At 47.5% G+C, this 22,685-nt stretch overlaps 1 long non-coding RNA gene across 9 annotated transcripts in view; it reads right to left on the bottom strand.

Annotated features, from left to right (window-relative positions):
• Positions 1-6,472: 6,472 nt before the first annotated feature.
• The window catches only part of LOC116217205 (uncharacterized), a 77,960-nt gene continuing 61,747 nt past the window's right edge, over positions 6,473-22,685 (bottom strand). For 5 of the 9 annotated variants that reach the window (XR_014886570.1, XR_014886568.1, XR_014886569.1 and 2 more), the window contains 2 exons: positions 20,281-20,451; positions 17,061-17,550 (listed from right to left, as the gene is read on the bottom strand). This is a non-coding gene — a long non-coding RNA (uncharacterized LOC116217205). Of the gene's footprint in view, positions 6,623-17,060; positions 17,551-18,882; positions 19,332-20,280; positions 20,452-22,685 lie in introns of those variants that run through there. The other 4 variants (XR_014886576.1, XR_014886571.1, XR_014886572.1 and 1 more) reach the window with 4 other exon arrangements.

Here is a 22,685-nt window from a genome sequence, read left to right as displayed (position 1 = left end):
AAAATATTGAGGCTCTGGAGTGTGTCCAGGACAATGGAGCTGTGAAGGGTCTGGAGCAGAAGTCTGATGGGGAGCAGCTGAGGGAACTGGGATGGTTCAGTCTGGAGAAGAGGCTCAGGTGAGACGTTATTGCTCTCTACAGCCATCTGAAAGGAGATTGTTATGAAGTGGGGGTTGCCCTCTGCTCCCAGGTAACAGCAATAGGACAAGAGGTGATGGCCTTAAATTGCACCAAGGAAGGTTCAGGTTAGACATTAGGAAAAACTTATTCTTAGAATGAGTGGTCATGCACTGGCACAAGCTGCCCAGAGAGGTGATGGAGTCCCCATCTCTGGGTGTATTCAAGAAATGTGAAGATGTGGCACTGAGAGAGGTGGTTGGTGGGCATGGGGGGGGATGTTTTGATGGTTGAATTGGATATTCTTAAATATCTTTTAATGATTCTATGATTCTATGATCTCTTACTGTTCTTCGCAAGTTCTAAAGCACTGAGGTCAGTGTCTAGCAGGGATGGATCCAGGTAATGCAGTGTATCTATGATCAGGACATTAAACTGGTGCCCTTGTGCCTTTTCCCAGAGCTGAGTGGTTTTACTTGATGGAAAAGTGTAAGGAAGCACCGCTGTGCTAAGGCACAAGCCTTCCCACCACAACGGGCTGCGGGAGTAAATGAGACAGTTTTAGAAAGAAGTGAAATCTTACATATTTGTCCTGTAGGGCTTGGTGGGTGTTTTCCATCTGCATCAGCCTGTCTGGTTAAACCCACTACCTTTTTCTCCACAAAATGTCTTTTCCAGACAGATATGCTGTACAATTCCCATAACTCCTATGAATTATGAGACTAATGGAGCAATCCCCAGCATTTGATGTGCGGGAAAGCAGTAAGCTATTGCAACATTCCTGCTATATACTTTGTATTCTGGGGATGAACACTGCTATAAAACGTATACATCCTTCCCCTTGCACATACGTGTTCCTTCTTTGCAAGGCCTGCAGTCACAAAGCTGCATGTCCCAGCCTTACTTGCATTTGGCAGCATGAAGAACAAAACTGACAGTCACTTCCATTTGAGAATACATCGTTGGTCCTTTCACATCCCCTCTGCATCAGAAATTTCCACACGCTCCCATGGGAGCTGGACTTTGTAGCAGCTGAAGCAATTCTATGTACCAGAGTTTAATGACAATGAGTGTTTACAGTGCAATTGACAGTGGAAGACCAAAAGAAAGGAATTAGAGAGAGACAGAGGAGCGAGGTCAGGGCTTTTTTTGTTCCTGATGGGCACAAGTGTATGGTTAGCTAGAATTATTTTTTAAAAATTAATTGCTTTCATTGAGTTGGGGAAAATACAGGCCTGGCTTGTCCCTGGGTTAAATTTTGCCTTTTGGAACTTAAAAGAAATAATGTCATGTGAGTTTACCAACATTCAAAACCTCACCAGACTCTGAGTCATGTTGGGTTCACCTGCTACCTGTGGAGATGAAATTTATTCATGACCTCAGAATCAATTAATTTTCCACATAACAGGACCATACCGGAGCATCTGCATCATATTGGAATATCCTTCATGTTTTGTGGCTTTGAGGAATTTGAATACCTTCTTAAAGAAAATGTATGTTTCCCATGATGCATTATTATCACATTTTTAGCCTTTAGATACAATGAGCTGTTTCAGAGCCTGCAGCTGTTGTGGTTATATGGCCATAACCGTGTAAGTACAATGGACTGGAAAACATAAAAGGAAACATTGTGTGCTTTAGAAAGTTGAAAACTAAAATTAAAATGCAAAGAGAATTGAGAAAGAAAAGGGTTAACCATTTAAAGCTTGAGTTAAACAAAGCATATCTGTGCTAGAGCCTCCCCAAGGAAGCGGCTGAGACCACATCGCTTGGATCATTTAAAACTGGACTGTACAAAGCAATAGAGAAAATTCTGCAGGGAACAATCCTTCACTGGCAGGTGGGATGGACTCAATGACTTAATAAGTGTTTTCCATCTCTCAGTCTATGGGATGAGTCTATAAGTAGTGTGCTACAGCTTTGCCCAGAGTTCTCAAGTGTTGGCTATAAGCAGAGCCAAGCTGCACCCAACTGTGAGCTGTTTGAGTTAACTGTTTATGTGGTTCTTTTGCCACCACCTGGTTTCTTTTTCAGAAGATTCTCAACACAAACGGATGATTCTTTTATACTCACTTCATTTTTTTGGTATGTAAAGCATATTAAATCACATAATGTGCCATTATGTGTCCTTAAAATAGAGCAGGAGTGCAGGAAACTTCCTCTTTCTCATCCATTTCTGCTAATGACCATCTGAATGTCATCGTGGGAAAGAATTGGGCTGCCCAGCTCCTTGCCCAGTTATCCATCAGGGTGGTCCTAGCATCTCCTCAACCATATAGCAGGAAAGCTCCCATCTTCTACAGATGTGGTGTGGCACAGGCCAGAGTCCTGAATGTCCCATGTGGGATATGCAGGGCTCTGGCCTGCCCACCTTGCCTCACTAGTGATGGGTTTAGGTCTCAGAGCTCAAAGTGCATTTGCTGTAACTCCCAAGTTTCTGATGGATAAACTGGATGCTGCCTGATCTCTGAGCTGAAACTCAAATTCACAAAGGGGAAGGTACTAGGATGCACAAACAGCAAATTCTGGGGCTGCTAACAAGCATTCAGGCAGGGGATTCAGACTGGAGATGGGATCTGTGAGGCTCTCTGCCTCTCCAAGATCTTCCAAAGAAGCCACCGGCCCTTGCCAGTCCTGTCCCTAATCTCACCGCGTTCATCTCTGGCATGAAGATGTTCCATGGGAGAAATTGTGGTAAGCCATGGCAGAATGGGATGGCTTTTCTCACTGGAAGGGGATGTAGGTATGCAGCTCACCAAACTGTGGCCCCACTCCTTCCTATTGAAAATCTCTGCTTTCCAAAGCATAACCCAGTCCCAAGGAGATACAACTCCTGCTGAGCTCTATGGACATCCTTAGGAAGGGGAAAGAAGACTTAGCCTTCTTCTGAAGGTCTGCCTTGCCTGTAATGTCTCGCAGCCTGATATGTCATGTATCTGCTGCTTCTGTCATGGCAAAGAACTGTACCATTCACTTCACAAACCTGAAATCTGAAGAAGTTAAGGGTTAGTTCCTAGTTCATAAAGGTAAGTATGAACCGAGGTCCTCCTCATTTCAGGGAGATGCAATGCTCAGGGCTGCATGGTGAAGTTCCGCCTGAGCTCCTGTGCACAGCTGGTTAAGTTATCTCTGACAGTTCAGAGCCAGCCAAAAGGCAATACTTCAGTGATATGTAAGTGGCTCACAGGATGGGTGCCTAAACATGTTTAAGAAGTGAGCTCCAGCTGCTGAGTGTGGGGACACCTGGGGGCTCTACCTGAGCAGGGGATGGATATCCATGCCCCATAGCCTGGGTTAGGAGCAGACAAGATACTCCCAGAGGCTGTGACCCTGAGGACAAAGAATGGAAGAGCCCCAGGAGATCTCCTGGTGATACTACTCTGATGTAGCTCAGAGCCTTCTTTCCTTCTCCATGCCCCAAGGTGAGATAAGCTGGGCTGGACCAACAGCAAAGCGCGACATGCTTAGACACAGCAGGAAATAGAAGCAGGAGATAAAGCAAAACCTCCTCCAGTTCTTCACTCCTACTCACTCACCTGAGTTGAAGAAGGAAATGAGGATGTAACATGAAATTTCTTCTTGTTGAGACCTAACGTCCAGATAGCCCATGCTGGAGGTGAGCATGCATGTGGTAAGGCAGCGCTTGTGCAGACATGAAACCCAAGTCCCCTCCTCGTCAGCTGGGTTCAGTGGCGTTGTGGGAGGAGGAAGAATTTGCCCTGGCATGAAACACCATGCCAGAGCCCACTCACTCTCTGACATCACTGACATAGTGCTGTGGGCATTCCAAGCTAACGATCAGTGCCACAGCACTTGCTGGGGTTCCCAGGGCATTGAGAACCCCTCACTCACCAGGAGAGCCCCATCCCTAGGAGGAATTGCCATCCTTATTGCTTTACAGGCTGCAGCACACACACAGAGGCTCACAGGCAAAGGAAATCTGGTCAGAATGAACATGCTGGTGATGTTTGGTTGGCCAAATATTGGTGGCTGGGAAGGGAAAGGGAACAGGGCAAGGGAATCCTGGTTTGTAACAACCCCTCTCCTGCTCCATACCCCGGCTCACTCCTGGTCACAAACCCCGTGGTCGTGTGATGTTTCTCCATAGTGACTCACTGATGGCAGAGCTTTGCTATGCACAGTACACACAAAGCATGGGTCTCTCTCTCAGTAAAGCAAATTTCCCTTCACAGCTTTTCAGACCTTTTAAATATTTGTTGTGATTGCAGTACTAATTAAATTCAGCTGTTGCAGGTAATATAACTCCTAACAGACTTTTTTTTTTTAAATATATATTTTTTTCCCTTTTAGGGGGCAAGTGAGCAGCACTTAAAGGTATATGCTCTGTCCATGGGGATGGCTGCTGGCAGCTGTGCAGAGCTTGGGTTGAACTCTGAAGTCACTCTGAAGTCACTGCTCCACCCACACCAGTTTGTGGTGCTCCTTAGGAAAAGAGCACATCACTATGCTGGGGGAAACCCCTTAACCCCTAGATCTGGCTGGAGTGAAGGGTCACTGCATCCATCCTTGGAGTTCTTCCCATACTTGTGTTGGGTCCATCTGACCTCAGCAGCATCACTTCCCTTCTCCTTCATAACTGCTATCCACAGCAAACTCATTCAACACCATTGTTCAGATTTGTGGGCAAACTGAGAGGAAGAAAAGTTGGTGTAGTACATGAAAACTATTGTTGTGGTCTTGTTCTAATGTTGTCTATGTATGAGGCTCAGGGCTTGCTGGTGCTCACCTTTCAGGCTGTCAAGGAGAATTTCTGCATGTCAAAAATGCGAAACGCCCTCTCTGTGTGTCCTCTGATGCTTTGAATTTTAAAGCGTAGCCCCAGGGTGGTATATTTAAAACATGACCTTGGGGAAGCCGGTCCATTGCATTTGTAAGCTAAAGGAGAGCGCTCAGGATGACAGCGATAAATAGACATTAGGGTCTGCGGAGTCACACCAAGGTCAGGTGTCCCCCCAGGATTTGGGCCAATGTTGCATTTCCCAGTTCAAACCCATGCCTGCTCCTTTGTGCTCATCCCATCCGCTCCTCCATATGGGCACTGTGGTCTCCTGACATGGGCACCCCATGAGTGGAGGCAGAGAGCTGTGTTCCCACATCTGAACACAGCGCCTTGATCTTCAGAGGCTGGAGCACCTGCGAGCCCCACCGCTGCCAGTGGGACCTGCAAGCTTGCAGAGCCTTTGAAAACACCCAACCGCCAAGTTAAGAGAATTGAGATTGCAGTGATAGCGCGTGATTGAGTTATTGCAACTTAATGAGGTGCCGCTCATCTGCCAAGCCACAGCAGCCCTGTGTGTGCGTGCACGCACAGCCCTATTCATTTGAGCAGTAGGATTTAAAAGAGAATAGTTCCTGTGGATTTGCACTGGTTTGGCAGCAGTCCTGAAGCCTGTTACCAGGCCCTGCTGATAAGTGCAGTGTGGGGAGCTGAGAGCATGGGGCTGAGGGCAGCCCTGCTCAGCGCAGCAGACAGAGCTGGGCTGGGGCTAAGCAGCCTGCGCAGACATCAGGCACCTTGACCCTGCCTTATTCTGGCTTTTGGAAGGGAGCAATGGGCTGGGAGAGAGACAGAGCTCGTCTGGAAATGGGAGTAGTGTGCACCTGCATTTAGTGATGTGTCCCAGAGAGTGTGACTGCATGCTAAGCCAGCACGCTGAATGCTGAGGGCTGCTCTCTGGTGCTTCCAGTGCTTAAGTTTGGCCTCAGGAGGTCAATTATGCTGATGAAGAGTTGAGAGGCCTTTTGTGAGAGCTGGTCCTGGCACCTTTTGACAATTTTCCTTCAGTATGGATCTTAGTTTTTGGTTGAAGTCCATCCACAAGTGGAACAGGCAGGGAAATAGCTTTCTGCTCTTCCTTTCAGGTCCCGCAGCACTTGGCTCTCCAGTAGCAGCTCCATACAGTCATCACACGGAGAGTCGGGGAAAGCAGGACCTGTCTGGATAATAAGCCATCATTTTGTCCCATGCTTAAAAGAAGCTCTCTGTGCTTTGAACAGGCCAAATAACATTTTCCCCCATAATTTTTTAACTTTGGGCACCTTTGCAAATTACTCTCCTGGCTGGGAAGGAGCCCAGGAGTGCCAGAACACCATGGGAAGAGGCTGCTCTGTGATACTGCCAACCTGCGAAGGAGGAGGAAATGCTGGAAATCCCCTAAGCACGCCTGTTTTCTTGAGATTCCCAACTCGATTTTGCAAACTCAGAAGATTTTATATAATTTGGTTTAGTCGGTTCAGAGGTTTAAGGCACTTGGCTGTGCATCTGGATTGCATCTTTGGGGTGGGTTATCCAAAAAAGCACTGAGAACAGTATGAAATTCATCCTTCACTAGCAAATCTGAAGAAAAACAAGAGCATGGGAAGGGAGTTTCTCCTCTCTGCTCGCTGCTCTGGACACTGGGTGTGAACCTGTGATCCATGCCTGTGCCACCAGACGCTGTGCCTTGTGCCAACAGAGAGGACATCATCCCACTGACCACCTGTCTTTAGAGAAAGAAAAAAAGGAAAAGGGAATTCAAAAATAAATCTCTCATCTGATGTACAGAGCTTTTGAAGCAAGCACAGTGATGACACACAAGCTACGGGGCTTTATTCAGGCTTCCCTGTCTGACAACGTGGGCCTTAAAAAAAACCCTTATATGAAACAATTCAGGTTGAAAAGTGCAAGTCAATCCAAAACAGAAACACGGAAACTTAGTGTGAAGAACTCTTAATTTTATCACTGTAGAAACCAAAGGGTTGCATATTGATGTGACAGTGCCCACGGAAGCCTAGAGCCTATCTGCAGGTGGTGCTAACCCAGAGCTGTCCCGCAGCATTGGCAGCCATTGGCACCTTGTGGGCCAGGCCGGGCTGAGCTGGGCTCTGCCTGCGGGCAGTTGCATTCGGCAGTGGGTGAAAGGAGTCCTCTGTCTTGATGGGCCAGCTCTTCCCTTTAGATGTCTGTGCTCACCTCCCATTAACTTTGGTATGAGCTGAGCTCATGCTTCCAAGAGTGAAATTTGGCTTATAATTTCTGCATGCTTTGGGATCCTTCGGGTACCATATAAATGTAACGTACTGTGATTCAGTGCGAAAGAGCAGAGAAAATGCAACCCCCCAGGAGACACAGTGAGAGAAAATCATATAGAGCCTTTGTTTAAAAAAAATAATGAAAAGAAAAAAGAAAGATCAAGAAAAACAACTGAGATTCATTCCAAAACTGAGTTCTTTGCACAGCGAGGAGGAACGCACATCCCTTACCCAGTGATAGCTTCTTTGACATCGATGAGTTAGGGCCCATTGGACCAGGCTCCAGTTTTGAAGGCATTATTGAAAATGTCTTACCTCCTATATTTCCTGTTTTTTAATCAAACTCACTGTGCTGCCAGAGGTGTTTCATTTACCAGGAGAGGGGTCAGTGAGGCAGCCACGAGCAACAGGAAATAAAGCACCGTGCAGCCCCTCCCTGCCTGGACGTGGGCTGGGGCCAGCAGTGCTGAGCTCGGTGCTGTCTGCCTGCACTATGGCATCCTGCAGCCAACGTGGGCACTGGGGCACTGCCTGCTGGCTCTGCCGTACAGCCCCGCTCCAACGGAAACAGCAAACGGTGCATGCATCCTATAATTTATTTTCTATTTACTGCCATAGTTTCTTGGCTTGTTGCAACTGTCATAAAATTACTTTATTATATCTTCCCATCTGTTATGTTTTTGGTTCTTTAGAGGGGATGTTGCGTGATGCTTATAGTTTAATTTAGCTTTAAACTTGTTGTCTGGCTGTTGTTTATGGAAAACGAACGTTGCATTTGCAGAATAACATGCAGCTTTCCTGTAGCACCAAGGAGAATGTCTGCAGGCAGCAACCGTGGATGCAGCCAGATGGACAGGACTGCTCATTCCCTCCTGCCTCAGCTCCTCTTGTTTGAGTTGTGGCCTTGGCCATGGCCAATGTAGCACTAATTACTTGTTAATTTAGCTATCCTCCTGCATTGCCCAGCCAAGGGCTCTCCATCACCACTTTCGCCACTGTTGAAGCCATTCATTCAATCTTACTTGAACAACCTAAGTCTTAGAATAACTTGTTCTTTAACAAAAAGTGCAGAGAACAATAGCCAGGAGTGCCTGCTCTGCCCACCTTGCTTGTCTTCCTCTCTTCTCTTTGCCTCCAGGCTAACTGCTGGTTCTCATGGTCTGCCTGAGCTGGACAGCAATTCCATCCACTCCCCTTCTCACATTGGATTTTTTTCCTGTAATTTGTACTGCTAGTGTATATTAAAGATTTTATTTTGTTAAATTGTTGAGACTGTTAGATGAAATTCAGCATTTAATCTGGGAGTTTGGTGATACCAAAGGATTTCTGAACACACAAAATCCTGCTTTAAGAAAAAAAAAAGTGAAGTTTAAGGATCCTATTTATTGAATCTCCATTGAATCTCTCCTTCCTGCCCTGAGTGTATTACACTGTACTTCTCAAACACAATTTTATCTCCAGGAGAGGAAGCAATAATTGTTCTTATCAGAGGGCCAGAACCTACACCATGCACATGGCATGAGGCAAAGAAATCCCATGCACCTGCAATTGGCCATGACTTCGGCACAAACAGAAGCAGAGAGACCATGTGTAAGGAGCCGAGTCAAGGACTTTGAGCAACGATGTGTGTGCTGCCTATCAGGATTTTGTGAATAACAAGGAATCTGGGGTGTGACTTCAAAATATAATTGTAACATTTATGGGCATCATGGGCAATTCGTTGTTCTTTGATTGTGTTGTCTAACTGGAAATGATGGGTGAAGTTTCAGCCTCTACAACTGTCCAACTGTTTGGCATCAACAGCTTCAGAAAAAAGACTTTTACTGTATGAAATGATTATTCCTATCTGTGGATTGTAGTAAAACTGGTAAAGGAAAAATCCAGGGCAGGATGTGAGACTGATGCCTGAGTAGAGCTGCGTAAGATCGCTTCTGTGGCAGCTCTCTTGGCTTCCACCTCTGTGCCAGCAGCGCTGCACTTCTGGTGGATGCTGTCCTTCAGGATTAAGAAGAAATAAAGAGAATCAGACACAGAATCACTGCCTGTGCTGGAATTCAGCTGGTGAAGACCTCAAAATGAACTGGCAAGGAGGTCGCATTTGAACTCTGCAGCCCCTATGTTCAATTCTTTATTAACTTTTTCAATATGTTCTATTACGGTCACAATATGGGAGCTATCTTGCAGCTAATTTAACACCTGTAAATTCCCATGGCTGGTAATGAAACATTGCATAGACTAGTGGATGAAGCATTTGCTTCATATATCAAAGGTCATTAGTTCAGTACTCGTTAATGCTGTAGCTTTTATTAAAATTTCTTTTAGTTTTGGTTTTCTTTTCGCATCAGCCCCTTACAGGCTGATTAATTCTTCTCCTTCCCAAAGCTAAAAACAAAACATGGCATCTGACTCAGAGCAATGGGGCTAAATTATGCGCTGAAGTGTTGAATTATGATGCCTGAAGTTATCCTACCAAAGCTGTGTTTGCATGAGGGTGGCAGTGTGACACCAGGGGACACGTCATGGTGGCCAGGTCACAGTGACACGAGTGACACAAGTGACACTGCTGCAGGCACGTTCCATTCCCTCTGCCCAGCCTGCGCTGTGTCATCACCGCTGTGGCTGAGAAGAGCGGAGGCAGCGAGCTCCAGCCCTGCAGCTGGTGTTGCTGGATGTTTTCTATCCAACCCGACCCTTTCTCAACCCTGACATGGGTTGGGTCCACCACAGTAGCCAACTTTTCAAAACACAACCAGCACAAAGCAACATTATAATGAAAGTAAGTGGCTTCTGGAGATGAAATCACACGAGCCGTGCATCCAAATGTGATGCTGCAGCTTCTGGGAAATGCTGAGCGTGCGCTTCTTCACCTTGCAAGCTCTTGGCATGCGTGCTGTTTATCAAAATAACAACTCATTGAAATACAGCCCAAAGGACTGCCAGGAAGGTTGAATGAAGCACTGTTGTTTCCAGCACACCATGGTATCCATTGGTTTCTCCAGAGGAGGGAAGTGCGTGGGCTCCAGGAATGCACCCCATGCCCAAAGTCCACTTGCTTCTGCCTGCACACGGAGCTGCCATGGGACTGCACCTCACCCAGCCCTGGATATTGCTCTGTTAGCAAAGTGCCACCTGCCAGGAGTCCACCCCTGGAGCATCATTCTGGTCATCCACAGGGAAAAGAAATGCTGGATCCTGACACCAAATCTGTAAATAAGCTATGCTTTTTGTTAATTTTATGCTGCAGAATGTTATAGGATATTTGGTTCTTTGTAAGACATGCATGCTGTTTTATATTCATATCCGTGCCTGCCTTATTGCTGGCTTTGTGACACTACTCATTAATTCAGGATTGAAATGTCTTTCTCACTCTATGACATTTAGATGCCTGATATTTTTTGCAAAGCTTATTAAAACTCAGATTTGTACTTCATCACTCAGTGTGCAGTCCCATCCCTGCTTGTCCGTTCCACTGGAGAATCTTGCTCAGTTTGCAGAGCGAGACAAACAAACCCCAAGGCACACGTCTATTTCAGACAATGGAAGAAATAATTGTTAGAATGTCAGAGGGGTTCCAGAATTAGCAGCAGCTTCTGTCTAAATTCTGAATAGTATTATTTGCAGTGGCATATATGCATGGGTAACATCAAGCAATTCTCTTATTCTCAAACAACCAGCACCATTCAGAACCGCACTGCTTTCAGACCAGCAGCAGTGACGCCTGTTTGGCTCATGTTTTAGTGACGGAGCCATTAAACCCATGGCCTGGAAGCATGCTTATGTGCTCAGAAGAGCCAGGATAGATGCAAGAAGCAGCCAGCACAGTCCGCATCCCCTGGCACTCGGGTTCAGCCTGCTCTGTCCCAGCCCTTTTCATGGCTGCGATGGGAGGTGCTGCTGGGTCAGTTCTGGTTAGCACCGTGCTGTCAGCTGGAAGATCCAAATGGCCTTAATATAAAATATAATGGTAGTAATTGCCAACAGGATAGAGGACAGCTCAGCTCCTCTGTGGGTCCTGGGGCCTGGTAAGGCCACTGTGGCATCCCAGCACCCATACCTTGGCCACCACCACACCTGAACCAGCAAAGGGGCTGTGGATCCTTTTCGTTGAGCTAACTCTGGTTTTGTGGCAATATGGCATCACAGCCCCGAAGCCACAGGGGATGGCACTGCCACACCTGGGAGCACAGCCAGGCTGCCCTGCATGGCCCAGCTGTTGCTTCCCCACCAAAACCCCAATTTGACGATGTTGGACTGCACTTCTCAAACCTCCCTTCTCCTCCTCAGACATGCAGAGCCTGCAAGCTAAACGCCAAGCTTTTTCCACAGCTTATGTTCTTGTAAAAACAGCTCCAAGTACACACATTCTGCTCCTCACTCCAGTCGGGGCTCTGCATGCCAAGCCCAGTATTTATTTTCATTACTTTTGAGACCACCAAAATTAATGTATCTTTCAGACAGGAAGAATTTTATTTATTATGGTGGATTTGAATCCAAGAGATGAAAGAAGATCAGCGTGCATCCTGAAGGCGAGCAGGGCCAGGAGCAGAGCCCCAACTTGCCCCGTAGCTTGCGGCCTAGCCCTGTGGCCTGGTACCAGCACTGCTCTGGTTTGGCTGCTGTGGCACCAAGTGGTACTGGGTTAACAATTTCCCTTTTCCCAAGCTGCTACTGTGTCTGCAGGATGATGAGAGGCTACTGTTGGGAAGATAAAACCAATCCCCAGGCACACATCAATGCCTATCCCACTGGAGCACACCCAGGCCTCTCAAAGGCCATGGTGGGATAACCACCAAATTAAATGTCTGATTAAACATGCTGCTAAATCTGGGACAAGCCTGGCTTGCACAGCAGTCTGCAGGCTCACCTTTCTGCAGAGCTCATTTTAAGCTCATGCCATCACGTGAGAAAGATCAGCTGTGTCCTTGGAAATGCAGACCCTGCAGTGGTTAGGATTTTCCTCACATTTCTTAATTCTCTTGCTCTGGATCCCATCACAACCCTGTTTTGAAAGGGCAGAAATGGAACTCTAGTTCATTGAAGAAAAGATTACTCTTGCTGTTGCTTTCAAACAGGCCTGGAGTTCCACCAAAATGTTGCCAGACTCATCCCACCCATCGGGAAGAACAGAAAATGGATTACATTTCTGTAACAACATTTTAAAAAACATAATTTCACGTCTAGACTGGAACCAGTCCAAAGATGAACCAAGCTGATTACTGGCATAGTCACTTTTTGGTCAATCATCCCACTGAGAAACCTCCTAGATGCAGTTACACTTGAGGTTCTTCCCCACAGGAACGCAGCTGGGTTGTGTGATCAGCAGGGAAGTGTGGAAGGACCGAGAGAAAGATGAAATCCATGAGAAACTGGGCTTGAAATTCAGCACTCATACAACTTGTTGCTGCTTCCATGCAGCTCGATGGAGCTTCAGATGGGGCCGGGAAGCTTTAACAGGGCATCTGCCTGCAGTGATGCTGGTTGGGGAGTTCCTGAGTTGCTGAATCATTAGACAGTGGCAAATATTTTCCAGACTGTATCTGATATCATTTCTCATTGCAAAACATGAAGTGAAACTGTCAGTTTTAGCTGCTTTCATCACCTCTGATAATGTTTCAAGTCTGGGTCCGAGTTCTTAAAAGGTGCAAAGAAAAAAGCTGAGCTGGACACCCAATAAAAGCCAATTTGTGCTATCCGCAGTTAGCTTGAGTTCAACCTTATTGTTTATTGCTTAGGTCTCTGAAGGATAAAGCTCACAAAATAAAACATTTCTACCACCTCAGCCTTTGTAAAAACATTCACAACCTGTTAAACGTTAGGGTCACTAACTTTGAAATGATCTCACAATTTGATTTCATTATATTTTAATTGCTAATGATATATTCCAGGGCTGACAGAGAGTGAGAGGCTGTGACTAAGGGAAAATTAAAACTCAGCTTACTTTAATTCTCCCACCAGCTGTATTCAGGCAGGTGCAACACAAACTCCCAAACACCCTGCTGCATAATGCAGCCCTGACCTGGAGGGACCAATCTGAACGGGCTTTTCAGCCAGCATGCTTATTCAATTCACTCTGCGGAAAGGCTGCCAACCAGGAGACATGGTGCCAGAAGCATGGTGGTTTTTTTAATGCAAAGTTGCAAAACCACAAAACTCATTTTTACTAGTGACCTTTTTACCACTAATTGTCGGGGTACTTTAAAAAAAAAAAAAGTTGCTTTGGTCAAGGCTGAAATGACAGCCTAGAAATGCTCCTCTGGCTGCAGCTCTCTAATCCTGCTCTGCATCTGAACGACTAGGTCCTGTGTGGATGAGTCAGATGGTTTTTTAGGTGTTTTTATTTTTGCTTTTTTTTTTTCTTTTGCAAATAAGCTTTAGATTGTGAAATAAATCAGCAAAAAACAGGTAAGCTGTTGGGCAGAGGGAACAAGAGGTGCATGAGTAGTACAGGGGTGGGGGTACCAAAAAGGAAAGCCTTCCACACTGCATCTTCACCAAATGCTGCATGAAGGTGGTTGTTTTTTTCCCCTTGCTTGCACTCTTTTTTCCCTTTAAGAACACACAGGACCATTTTACTTCATTTCTACAGTTTTTTTCAGACACGACAAGGCAGCAGTTACAGCTGGGCTCTTTCCCTATGAGAGTTTGACCAAGTTTTGATCTCCTTTGCCCAGGTTTTAACACTGATTCATTCCCTAATTTCATTAGAATTGGCGACATGTCAGTGCTGCGTTTGTGAGCTGAGCCTGACCTACTTTTTCCACCTCCTCTGCCGAACGTTTTGCAAGGAGACCTGCCTGAGGGTCGGGGGTACAGCACCAGCCATAGCCCAGGACCTCGGCCTCTCCACTGGGAATTCTGATCCTGAGAGAAACAAGAGGATTCCAATGAATTCCAACCTATTCCAGCAAATTAAAACTGCTCCATGTTTTTTGCTACTTTATTTTTGATATACTGCAGTTTCAGCTAAAATGCTGCAAAATAAGTTGACTTAAAATGTGTCTATGCACTGAAATCCTTCTATACATGGCACAGAGGAAATGCTTGCAATGTAGGCAGCACGTACACAGAGTTGGCTAGCGGAAAACTGAGCAGCATCATCCCATTGTAGCAGATACCTCACAGGGAAAGAGTGCTTTTTCAATAAACCCAAACCCCATATTGACAGAGAAGTGCACCCCGCACCCGGCCTCCTGCCTATCTCCATGGTCTTAAAATGCTGCTACAGCCAGCCAAGTGGACCCCTGGGCACAAGCTCGAGCCCGTTTAACACTTAAGGTGAAACTCCTGCTGCCATCAGCAGGCCCGCATTGTCACCACTGCTTTCTAATGCTTTTATGGAGAGCAACTTGAAAGATTTCCCGCCTCAATTAGGAGGAACCACAGCTTGTAACAAAGCAAGTGATGACTAGCAGCTTGGGGACTGTGCTCTGTCCCATCCATTGCTCCCCATATTGGAGGAAATGTTCCTTCTGCTGGGGATTTCAGTTATTTGCTGGTCTTGTTTGTTTATTTTCAGCCTTTGTCTCCAACAATTTCAATGTGGTCCAAAAGTCCTAAGGTGATTTCCTTTCCCACTCCCATGTTGTGCCTTCACTAAGCCCAGCAACCGCTGTGAGACTATTTGTAAACACAGGGTGAAAGCACTTTGTTCTGGTTTTCCTTTCTGTCAGCACATCCCAATTTTCTCATTCTCTCTTTTTATTTCTCACTTTCCAGTACTTACAATTGTCTCTGGAAAATATTTTTGGCCTCTAACTTGTCCGGTCTGGTTTACAGCAGTGTTTAGCATTAAGAACCAGTCCTGGTGACTGGCTGGTGGCCGTGCCATGTGGCAGACATCAGCACCCTGGTGGGCTGAGCGAGTGTGCTAGGAGGTTCAGCACCAACCTACCTGCAAAATGGAAATGGAGGCCGAGGGCTGGGCTGGAAGTGATGTGCAGGGCAGCCAGCAAGGCCCTGCACATATGGTAAATGCCCCTACATCGCACCGTGTCTTCATGCACTCCTTTCAGAATGCTCCCCTGCCTTTGGAAACATGCTTTTAGCAGTAAACAATCTACTGAACTATTTACAGCTCAATTTCCAAGCATCCTACCAGAACAATGGCAGCATATGATGCCCATCCAGTGCTGTCAATGGGGCAGAATCCTTCTCTGAGAGGTTTTGTACACTGGAACCCCTTCCTTCCTCCACTCAGTAACCATCAGCTACAATGCAAGTCTGACAGATCAGAAAACTGAATGAGGAAAATGACAGGAACCCAGAAATCCAGAAAGTCAAAACCAGGCAACCTATAATTTACATTTTTTCCCTACACTTGAGCTCCGTCAGAAGCTTGGACATATGGGCAATATGTCAGTACCAGAAAGCAACATGCCACCATTCCTGTGTTCTGAGGGAGGTGTCGAGAGAGATGGACTCCTTATCCCATATCAACGTGTGCTTTTGCTTGGGGAGAGTGTTTTGAGCCTGAGATTTTTCAAAGTTCTTTAAAATCTTCCATGTTTTGCTCCCATTTGAAGTCAGGGAAAGTTTTACCCTCAGTTTAAGTTTGGAGGCTTGTAGGTGAGAAGGTCTCCTACAGTCTTCACCATAGAATGAGGCAGCTCAGCATTCCCCCAACAACTGTTATTCTCAGGTTTAACTTCTTAATGTTCCCTGTGTGGAGTTCCTTAACTGAAAGCATATAGAAAAATGCAAGTGGCCTCTGCCTTAAATTACCAGTTAAACCAGGAACTGAGGGGCTTTAAAAACTAGTTCGCAAAGCTTCAGAAGTGCCATGACCTCATGCAGTGCTGGGGGCTCCTCTAGGAGCGCACAACACTGGTGACATTTCCCTGTGCTCCATGAATTGCTGCGGCACAGCACTGCCTTCCCAAAACCCAGCTGATGTTTCTCTGACCCAGTTTCCTGAGTCCATCTCATCCTGAGGGTTTGGCTTGCACCGCAGCTGTGCCCTGAGGGAGGCACGCAGCAGGGCTGTGCAACATGGCATAGCAGGCTCTGGGTGCTGGCATGGCCATGGAGCAGCAGGGACCGCTGCCAAATGGATGAGCTCTTGAAGTGCGCTGCAGCCTTGCCGGCTTTCCCTGCCCCAAGAGGGGACACGGTCACATTCAGCCTCTCCATCCTCTGCTGCACAGCGCTCAGATCAGCACAGGTGAACTGTGGCTGCCTCCAAAACCCACCTTGAAAAGGCCTCGTGGTGCCCTCAGAGATGAGCATTGCTAATGCTGTCTGAGTGAGCAGGTCGGTGTTACAGAGCTGTGCACAAACAGCAGCCCCTCCCCGGTTGGGCGAGAGCTGTGCACCGCTGAAATTAACAGGGTTGCATCAGATTTTGCCAGCTGTGGATCTCGCCCGTAGCTGAGTGGGACCTCTCCTCCCTGCACCATCTCAGCTTGCTGAGCTTGGAGAAAGCCTGTGCTGCTCTAAATGAAAGCAGACGCAGGAGGAGAGGAACCTGCTGAAGATCTGAGATGACAGTTCTGCCCTCGGTTACACTTTTGTTGAACAAGAGCAGTTGGATATTAACAAAGATACACACCTAATTCTGATTATTTTTACACCAGCAAAGCCAATGGCTCTTGGACTGTGAGAAGCCCTTTACACTGGCACCAGTGCAGCACCAGCCGCCCGAGCTGCCTGCTGCCCTGGACATTTTCTCTGCAATATGGTTTCAAACACTTGTGAGAGATGAAAACAAAGAAATGAAATACCAACCTCGTGCAGACTTCAGAAATGAGAAATAAAATGTCCAGGAAATCCCTGCAAGGTTTTGGACTGAATAGGAAGATACATTACAGAACGTTTTCAACTTCTTCTCCTTATTTTTGTTCAACTTCCAAACAGCAGAATGCAGAATGCTAACAGGCAGGGCAAATTGAGCAAAACTATTCTGCGGACCAGGTTAGAAATTAAGTCAATGTTTATTTTTTTATGCTTTACACTTTGGCCAGCATTTATCCCGAATGAAGGCAGCAAATGTTATTAGATTTCATGGAATGTAAATAAACAGTTATTGGTAAATACATTTTGGTGGTCTGCTTGTTACACTGCATGTCAGGAAAACTATAGGGAACTGGCAGGAGTTCAGACGTCTTCAAGGAACACAGAAAACAGACATATTTTACTAATTATAGCTAACAAAAACACTCTGAGATTACAGTTAAATTACATTAAAACATAACTTGTTGGCAAAGGCTGTGAGCATAATGCTTTGCCTATATCTTTACGTATAGTGTTTCATCAGAACAGAGTGGTAACATCGGGAAACTCTGGCACAGCCCAGGGTGGCTGCTCTGGATGCTGGGCTTCCTGCAGCGGTTCCTATGGGCTCGTGGCCTTCCTACTAGGGAGAAAGCCTGGGTGTGTAGGCAGCAGGTATTGCATGAGGGGACCTGAGGGAAGGGAAGGGAATGGGGAAGGGGAGTGGGAGGGGAAGGGGAGAGGGAAGGGGAAGGGGAAGGGGAAGGGGATGGGGGGAGGGGGAGGGGGAGGGGAAGGGGAAGGGGAAGGAGAAGGAGAAGGAGAAAAAGGGAAGGGGAAGGGGGAGGGGGAGGGGGAGGGGGAGGGGAAAGGGAAGGGGAAGGGGAAAGGGAAGGGGAAGGGGAAGAGAAGGGAAGGGAAGGGGAAGGAAGGGGAGGTGAGGGGAGGTTAGTGGAGGGGAAAGGAGGGGAGAGGAAGGGAGGGGAGAGAAGGAGAGGGAAGGGGAGGGGAGGGGATGGGAGGCAAGGGGAGGCGAGGGGAGGGGAGGGGAAGGGGAGGGGAAGGGGAAGGGGAAGGAGAGAGGAGAGAAGGGGAGGGAAGGGGAAGGGGAAGGAGAGAGGAAAGAAGGGGAGGGCAGGGGAAGGGGAAGGGGAAAGGGGAGGGGAGGGGAGGGGAGGGGAGGAGAGGAGAAGAGAGGGGAGTGGAGGGGAGGGGAGGGGAGGGGAAGAGAGGAGAAGAGAGGGAAGGGGAGGGGGAAGGGGAAGGGGAACGGAAAGTGGAAAGGGAAGGGGAAGGGGAGCGGAGGGGAGGGGAGGGGAGGGGAGGGGGAGGGGAGGGGGGGAGGGATGGGGGAGGAGGAGGGGAGGGGAGGGAAGAGGAGGGGAAGGGAGGAGAGTGAAGGGGAGGGGAGGGGACAGGAGGGGAGGGGAGGGGGGAGGAGAGGGGAGGAGGGAGAGGAGGGGGGGGGGAGGGGAAGGGGAGGGGAAGGGGAGGGGAAGTGAAAGGGAAGGGAGGGAAGGGAGGGGAAGGGGAAGGGGAAGGGGAAGGGAAGGGGAGGGAAAGGAAGGGAAGGGAAGGGAAGGGAAGGGAAGGGAAGGGAAGGGAAGGGAAGGGAAGGGAAGGGAAGGGAAGGGAAGGGAAGGGAAGGGAAGGGAAGGGGAAGGGAAGGGAAGGGAAGGGAGGGAAGGGAGGGGAAGGGAGGGAAGGGAAGGGAAGGGAAGGGAAGGAGGGAAGGAGGGAAGGGAAGGGAAGGGAAGGAAGGGAAGGGAAGGGAAGGGAGGGAAGGGAGGGGAAGGGAAGGGAAGGGAAGGAGGGAAGGGAAGGGAAGGGAGGGAGGGAAGGGAAGGGAAGGGAAGGGAAGGAAGGGAAGGGAAGGGAAGGGAAGGGAAGGGAAGGGAGGGAAGGGGAGGGGAGGGGAGGGGAGGGGAGGGGAGGGGAGGGAGGAGGTGAAGGGAGGGGAGGGGAAGGAGGGGAGGGGAGGGAGGGGAGGGGAGGGGAGGGGAGGGGAGGGGAGGGGAGGGGAGGGGAGGGGAGGGAAGGGAAGGGAAGGGAAGGGAAGGGAAGGGAAGGGAAGGGAAGGGAAGGGAAGGGAAGGGAAGGGAAGGGAAGGGAAGGGAAGGGAAGGGAAGGGAAGGGAAGGGAAGGGAAGGGAAGGGAAGGGAAGGGAAGGGAAGGGGAGGGAAAAGGAGCACCTGCTAAGTGCCAGGAGGGCACTGTGCAGGCATCACAACAAAAAGGATGCAGCAAGGGCTTTCCCCGCACCCTGCCACCTGCACCACATGGCACAGCTTGTGGGCACGCAAAGAACAAGTTGCAGAGGTGCTGGCACTGCACTAAGATTATAAACCAGAATCTTTTTTTAAGGCAAAGTTTACTTGAATCAACTTGATAAAATTGATGCAGAGAAGTGTTGGGCGTGAGCAGCATTTGGGCTGTACAAAACCACGTGCAAGTTGGTCCTGTTTGTGCAAACCTGAAAGTTAGGGAACTACAATATGTATTTTGCAGAAAGCCCCATGCTGACTCCAGAACAACTCCTTCACTTCTGCTGCCAGAAGTGCCAACATGTGATGCTGCCACTGAGCACTCCCAGCTTGCAGGGAGGTAGCTCCACGGGCTGCACTAGCCGTGCTGGCCATCAGCTTTAATGAAGAGCAGGTAAATCATGTGATCTCTAAATCTGACATTTCAGTCTGATAGGAAAGGCACCTATCATTCCATCTGCCAAGTAAATGCAGAGGAATATTCAGGCTTATGTCCCCAGAATATCAATAAAATCCAGGTCTGGCTCCTGCCTGCTGTGCCCCTCTATGGTGATACACCATTCCTGGGGCTGTTTATTCCCATGTCCATGCCTGTATGTAAAGAAAACTTCTAACAAAACCATGCTCTATGACTGCCCCATGTAATCTCTTCACACGGACTGCCTTTGTGTCACATTTATTGCCCATACTTTGCTGGGAAGATTTTTACATGGGATCTGAAGTTTAAAAGAAGACAGATGACAAGCTGTGATCGCGAGGAGGAGAGGCTCACCATATGGAAATAGAAAGCCCTGGCTCCCTCCTTTCTTCCTCCTCCCCCCCCTCCTGCAGAGTTTCTCTACTTCACATGGTGCTATTGGGATTTGAAGATCAGAATACAAATTAAATTATTAAACGAAGAACAAAAAAAACTCAGGCCTCTCCACCCTTCCACGTGATCAGTAATTACAAATCAAAGTAGGGAAAACAACCCTGCTGGAAGCTGGTGTTGGGCTACAGCCCAGCTGCCTACAGAAGGACACAGAGCTCAGGCAACACGTATGTGACTTTGCCTGCTATGGAGGGTTCATGTGCTAGGATCTGCAGCTAAGAAATTACTTTAATGGCAGAAACATATTCATGGGCCTACTTATTTTTGTTATATCATTTGTTACTTACCTATAGGTGTGTCTGGGAAGAGCAGAAGCACCATTCCTCAGTCCACTGCACTTCTTCAACATCAGACTCCTGGTTTTTGAGCCAGGCCCCCACACAGCGTCTTCCAAAACAGTCTGATCCTCTTCAGCACTAAGCACCGTGACCCTCACACGTGTTAGCCACCTCTCCAACCTTCAGCAAGCAAAGAGAAAGGAACTAACCCATTTCAGCAGGACAGATCTTGGGATCTTGACCAGCTCAATGACTGCAGCTGGGGCAGTGGGAGCCCTGCAGGCAGAGCAGGGAGGAAAGGGGCTGTCAGCCCCTCACACATGCACCATGCTGCTTTCCCTGGAAGCTGCTGGGCATTTGCACTTTTGAAAGACTCAAAGACTCCTTCAGGTGGCAAAGAACACACTGCAGGTATCTGCTTTTGAAAAAAATTGGCCCCTTTTTTGTTATTGGCTTTTCAAGTCTTGGGTAGAGCCACTGACCTCGGTAGCCAGACTTACAAAACAAGCACTTAGACCCCTTAATGCAGACCTGGGCGATGGACATCCCATTAAAGCACCCATGGTTGAAAACCAGCTCCTTATAGCCAAAATAAATAGCTGAATCAATGCTACACAGAGTTTAATCTAAACACGTAATGGAGTCTAACCCAGATATACACTGTACTCCATCCACAGGTCCTGGAGATGGCAAACTGAAGCCTGCTTTTATAGCGTGCCAGCTCAGGGACCTGTTCCCAATTTGCAGATTTGGCCTGTTGCATTCTAAAAGATGTTTAATATACTCGATGCCTGTTTGTGTTAATGTTTACCATTGAAGTTTTTCATTATTTGATGTTATATTTGGCCATAGCATTGAAATTCCATTGGACCAACTAAAATCTAGTGTCAAATCAAAGCCAAAGAAGCATCTTTGCGATAGACCTTCAGTTCCCATCCAGCCACATTAAAAAAAAAAACAAACCTCTATTGTAGGTGTTTCCTTTGTAGCTTTTCTTCTTTTTGCCAAAGAAATAGCAAGCACTTTATTTATTAACCTTTTTACGTTTGTAGCTCAGGAAGAGCTGGGCTCTCTGGAGCATTGGACAAAGCCACCATGGGCTATCAGAGAGGTGCCAGACAGGCACAGGTCCCTCCGGCCAGGACAGGGGCAGGCAGAGGATGGCTGAGACTCCTGAGACCTTCTCCAGGCTTTGTCATTTGGGACATTGCCTGTGGACTTTTGTACATCCCAACCGCCGCACCTCAGGGGACAGTGGACCAACTTCTGCAGCTTGCAGGTTGCTTCTTGTCATGGGAATCATGATCAGCATTCAAAGCCCGAACAAAAACCCCTTTCCCACTCTGTCAGAACCTGGCGGGCTCCATCAGAGTGGGGAGAGCAGTCCTTGTCCTGAGAAACCCAAAGCCTTGATTCACCAAACTACCTAAGCACGTGCCTAAAACGAGACAGCTGCACTGGGATTCGCTTCACACGAAGTGCTTGGAATTACTCAACCCTGAGGAGGAGGCTGCCCAACCAGGGGGTCTGGCACTCGGCGCTGTGTTTCCCTCCCTGCATGCCTGCCTCTATTTCTAGTCTTAGGGTGGAAACTTTCCTTGGAAACCCAGCACTGCAGGATGAGGAGCAGATCCCCCAGCACTGTGGGGAGGCACGGATGCTGGGCGGATGCGGAGGTGCTCGGCACTTGCAGGCTCAGATCCTGCAAATCATGCACGTGCTCACACAAAGCGCTGGCATGGCTCAGCAAGTGCAGAGTGAAAATAAATGAAGGAGGCCTGCCTAAGTCCAGATGTGTCTGAATTCAAGGGGACCTGGAAAATATGATGGCCTGGACATAAACTGGGAAAGAGCATTTAAACATTAAAGCCATGAGGGAAGAAGACTTGAAAAACAGTCTACAGATATTCTCTCAGCCAGCTGACAAGAGAGCTGGGAGTAACCTATTTCTCAGTTCACCAAATAAATTGTTTCAGACTGTTTTCCCTCCCCAACATATTTTCTCCAATTTTCTCATCAAAGTTAATACTGAGTTTTGTTGTTTCTTTTTTATTTTTAATGAACTATACATTCTTTTTCAGGATGGTGTTTTTCAGTTCTAAAGAATATAAATTAAATTATCTAAATGTCATCTCAGTAAAAGCATAATAAAAGCATTCATTTGACAGCATTAAAATGAAATATCTTGATTAATGAAGAGTTCCTACTTAGCTCCAAACTGGACTCCTTTCTGAAATGGGAAAAAAAATCTCCGCCTGCAAATCTTTGTTCAGCTTTAGCTGAGACACTCAGAAAATGATCTGTGGTGTTTTAGTGAAACAAACATTGCATACTTAATATGTAACAGCAGCTCTGAAAAGCACACCCAACTCTGGTCTTAAAATCGTCTCTAAGAGGCAAGCAAGAAGCCTGAC

Source organism: Meleagris gallopavo, chromosome 15 (assembly GCF_905368555.1).
Source record: "Meleagris gallopavo chromosome 15, MGAL_WU_HG_1.1, whole genome shotgun sequence".
NCBI classification, from domain to species: domain Eukaryota; kingdom Metazoa; phylum Chordata; class Aves; order Galliformes; family Phasianidae; genus Meleagris; species Meleagris gallopavo.
Note: the sequence above shows the minus strand (reverse complement) of the source record. Positions and strands in the feature narration are given on the sequence as shown.